We start from the raw sequence: 4,893 nt of genomic DNA, 5'->3' as shown, positions 1-4,893 counted from the left end.
CCCTGGTGTGCGGTGAGTTCCAGGTCAGGAGACTTCCTCGGCCAAACAGGGTGATTTTTGGGTGCTGTGTTACTCTGCTGCCCAAGTTGTTGAGTACGTGTGAGCTGTCAGTAGTGCCTCTCTCGGCTGTGAATGGGGCCAGGATGGAGGGGGGAAGCAGGAAGGGCTGGGCAGCTGCTCAGTGTCCCCAGCCGTGTACAAAAGGACATCCGTGCTGTGCAGTGGGAATGGGAGAAGGAAAGAGGGATATTGTGTCCCATAATAAACTTATCCCCTGGAAAAGGTGCGTATCCATCTATGTGCATACGTGAATTTGATCATGATGGAGTGCTTGGGATAAGGAACTACCAGTGCTTGAAGCTCTTTGTCTGTGTCTTGTAATTTCTGTGTTTATGCCAACATGAAGGGTATTAACAGGTTATTCAAAGMTTGCCTGGGGTTTGTAGGACTGACTTTGAAGTTAAAAACTCTGCTAGACTGTGATGTTTTAAGCGACCTAGCTGACTCCATAGGCGAGGATGATCAGGCTGCCATTGCTTCTGGGAGGCTGGGCTTCCAAACATGCCTCTACAAGAACACTGGGGTTTTCTGGCTTTAGTTTTAAGTGAGTTTTGAGTTGAGGGGAATAAAGCTTCAAGCAATTCCGCTGTAGAGTTTGTAAATGAGCGCAAAAATGCATTGAATGGGAGCTGTTCAGCGTACAGACTTCTGATGGGTCTGACAGCACAGCTCAAAAGTTCCTCGAATAATAGGTCTATGATTTCTGGCAGCCTGCAAGTGCTGAACTTCTTTGGATTTCAAAGCAAATAGATACATCTTAACAAAGACCACCTTGTGTCAGCTATCCTTAAAATTACAGCACATAGATTAAAATGAAACGTGTGTACTTGTCCCTCCTGGGACACGACGGAAGGGGAAAGCATTATCAGAATTCTTTAAACTCATCTTAACAGTATTGAACCAATTATTTTGTTAAATCTGGGTTTGTTTTCTGCCTCTCAATGAGAACATTTGAAATCTATCATCTCCACCATTTATGAGTTACCAGTCTGTAAGTGTAAAATTTCCAACAGGAACATATGGTATCAGAGGGAACAAGGGGGAAATATCTGATTGCTCATGCTCCCCAAACTCCAAATCTACTCCATTTAGTATTTTGCTCACAGTTCCTGCAGGGGAAAATAAAAGAAATCATCTCTGAGCTGAGACCAAGCACTGAACATTTCACCCTGAATAGGAATCTGTTTGAAAAACTTACAAGCAGCTGAAAAGGGAATAGARTAGAAATTACATTTCTCTTTTTTCACTATGGACAGAACTTAGCAATGCTGATAAAACCTCTCTGAACCTTCCTCTCTAAGTTCAGACACCTGTTTTGGGGCCTTGCCTCCATCCAGCACATGGGGTCAGAGCAAGGAGCAGGCCAGGGGTCAATTGTGTCCTCCCTGRTGGTGTCAGTGAGGCTGGGCAGTCCCAGGCTGCAGACAGTGGGGCTGCTGTGGCCTCTGCACAGAGCTGGACATGGGCTCTGCCTCTGGGCCCCACGGCACTGGGAGGCTGTGCAGGACACCTCACTGGCCAYGCTGCCTGGGTCAACCCCACTCTGAGTTTGGCACTGGCCTGAGGCTCACCTGCAATGACACAAGWGCTTTGAATCATCAGGCAGCACCTGCTGCTGGGCACTGGGCAGCCACAGTGCTCCTGTAATTTGTCAGTTCCTTGCTGGTCCCCCAGTGCTGCACTGAGTTGAGCCATTCTTGCATGAGCATCCCTTTACCTGTAAAAGAGAATGATTGTGCAGACTCTCCCTCTGTGCAGGGCAGCATCTCCTTCCTTTGCTTTCCTGCAGAGCAGAGGCTCAGCCATGAGTAACCAGGCTGTAAGATGCAAGAAACAGGCATCTCACTCCTTATCTGGGCAGAATAAGGAGGCCTGAGCCTGCAGCCCTGGGAATTGATGTGACCAAATCACGGAAGGGGAGCCTTTCACTTGGCAGCGCGGTGGTTGTGTAGTGCCACATGTACAACCAACTCCATCCTCCCTGCCATTCAGACAGAAAGCAGCTTGTTTTGGAGTAACTTCCCTGGGAGGGGGAGGAACAGATGTTTGAACCAGAAGCGTATGTGACAGTTGGGAGAGACAGCGTGGAAACGCACAGTTGAAAGGAGAAGTCTGATGGGAGTGTGATGACAGCAGCAGGACTTCAGTGACAAGGAGTGGGAAGGAGAACAAGCAGGGAGGAGTGTTACTTCAAAAGCTGAGCAAAGTGCACAAGAAGATATGTCAGGAAAGCGTCAGAGAAAGGAAGAGAGGAAATGTGAGAGTAGAGACAGGCTTTGGGATCTGTCTGCAAGCATGTGTGACCTGTTGCCTGACAAACGGAGAAAGGAAGGCCTTTCATTCCTCTGCCTCCTTCCACCGAGTTAACTCTTCTTGCAGCCAAGCTGGCTGCCAGCTCTGCTGGAGCTCCTCAGTTGGTGCTCGTGAAAGGTAAAGCTGCCTGTGCTGCTCCAGAGCACCSTGAAGGGGCTGTAGCAGGGATGCCCAAGCCTTTCCTCTGCCTTTATAGGATGCTTCAGTAGCCACAAGCCTGGGGACTTCTGGAAACTGCAAGAGGAGGAGGAGGAGTGGTGACAATCTCCTCAGAGAGGCTGTGCCGTGATGGCACGGGCAGGATGTGTGAGCAGGGAGAGAGAAGCGTGTGAGTGCTCCTCCCGCAGCAGGGAGAGAGCTCCGGCAGTGCCTTGCCCTGGTGACATCAATCACAGCTCCGCAGTGTCCGCTTTTACCTTAGTTCAGCAGATGTGCGAGGCAGAGCGGCAGCGGCTGCTGGAGTGTGAAGCCTCTGAGCTGGGGGAGGGGAGCGGACCCTCTCCTGCCTGGGACTCACCGAGGCAGCTCTGCAGAGCCTGGACTCGCCACTGACATCCCGGAATGCCCGCAGACACAAACCGATCCGCTCTGCATTGTGTCCTCTGGCAGGGAGGGCAGGATCTCCCTAAGTACGAGATGCAATAATGAAGGGATTGCCCGGTAGGTGCCAGTCCCAAGGAGCCGGGCCAGGAGCTGCAATCTGACACTGGGTGTTGTGTGGCTGMTGGCTCTCCCCTTCACAGAAACACTGGCATTCATTCACCTCATTGCTTGGTGTGAAATCCCAGCAAATTAGAGGCAGATTATCCCTTGTGAAGGTGTGCAAGGGGGAAGGCTGCACCAGGGTGATGGAGACAGGTCAGGGTGTGCTGTGTCCTGGGGGAGGGGGTCTCAGCAGGGACTGGGCAGTGGTACAGKCTGTGTAGGGCCGGGGCTCAGCCAGCAATGCCTTCTTTCATTTATTTACTTTAGGGATGAAATGGTTGGAGAGGAACATGAGGGAAAAATGGTGTCAGGACACTGCAGCAGTGCAAGGGTTGTCGAGTGCTGCTGCAGAAACAGCTTGATGAAGGTGTAAAAACCTGCAGGACCTGCCCTTCCTCACCRGGAGAAGCAATGCAGGCTCATGGTAAGGTAGGAAGTTTTGGGCACTGTAAAGCCAATGTGCAGGTGATGTAAAGGCAATGAAAGCCTCTCTGGTGCCTGCTGTGCTGGTTGACTGGGCTGCAGAACCCTTCTTTTTGAGTTTGAGGAGAGCAGCCATGGGTGTTTCTCACTGTGTGGCTTGTCCAGGCTGTTCTTATCGCAAAGCTGTGATGTGGGGTCTGGTGGTGAGGGGCTGAGGGGGACCTGCAGGGTGGCCTCAGACAAGAGGAGCACAGAGGAGCGGTTACTTTAGTGTTTTCACCCAGGAGTGATGAAACTTGCAGCAGGATGAGGTTGAGCATCCCCCAGATGCTTGGCTTTGTTAACAGAATCACACCTTTCTTCTGATTAATGTGCACAGGATCTTGTGTGAGTTAATTGCAAGAGTCAGGATCAGACCCAAGTTGCATTTTCTAAAGGTACTAATGCGGGTACTGAAATTAAATTCTCATGAGTGAAGACCTGTTTTCCCTGCAGCCTAAACTCAGAACAACAGAGCAGCCTTTAGTCTCTGGAGAAGGTATAAAAACCTCCTCCAGGTCTGTGTTCCTTGTTAAAAAAAAAAAAAAAAAAATTTAGACAGCGCTTGCCACATCTGACAGTTGCCAGCCCTTGTTCAGTGCGCTCAGGGCACTGTGTACTGAATTAATCAGAGATTTGACTCCGTGCTGCCTGGTACCTGGGAGACGGTTCATCCCCACACCCTGGAAAGGTGCTGGAGTGTCTCTGGAAAGCAGGCTGCAGGACAACACAGGTGATTTCTGCCTTAGCCCTCCCAGCCTGGGCTTGCAGAGAAGGTTTCCTTAGGACCAGCAGCCTGACTTCCTCGGGCTTTTGCTGCAGCCATGCTCGTGGCAGAGCAGAGCCATATATCAGCCGGCATTTTATGTGTGCCTGGGAAAGGGAGCCTGAGTCCCCTTCCTGCACCGAGAGCTGCCAGGCTGGGGGCCAGCACACAACCCTGGGCGTTTTTTTTATTTACTATAAACCTCTTAAATGAAGGCTGGGGGATGTTTTTCATTTACCACGATATTGTATGGAACCAATCACTATAAATTTAAATGGAGAGCTGGTAGGAGCACACTTACCTTTTATATCATAATTGTGCGAGTRCCGCTGCCTAACTGCTATTAGGATTATTCAGAGCTTCTCAGATTTCATTGTAAAACATTAGGCTGCGAGAGGTACTGTAAGGGTGTGATTATCCAAAGAGGGTAAGCAGTAGTGAGGGTTGTTGGCCAGAATTGCTACGAGAGGGAAGAAATGCTGAGTAGCTGGAAGCAGAGGAACCTGAGGAGCATAATCTGCCATTCAGAAATACAGTGCTYGGTGCGTGGAGAAATCCCACCTGATTTATATCAGGATCTACACAGG

This window comes from Malurus melanocephalus, unplaced genomic scaffold, assembly GCF_030028575.1.
Source record: "Malurus melanocephalus ecotype Western Australia unplaced genomic scaffold, MMel_1.1 scaffold_247, whole genome shotgun sequence".
NCBI classification, from domain to species: Eukaryota; Metazoa; Chordata; class Aves; order Passeriformes; family Maluridae; genus Malurus; species Malurus melanocephalus.
The sequence above is the reverse complement of the archived record's forward strand: the minus strand, read 5'-3'. Positions refer to the sequence as shown.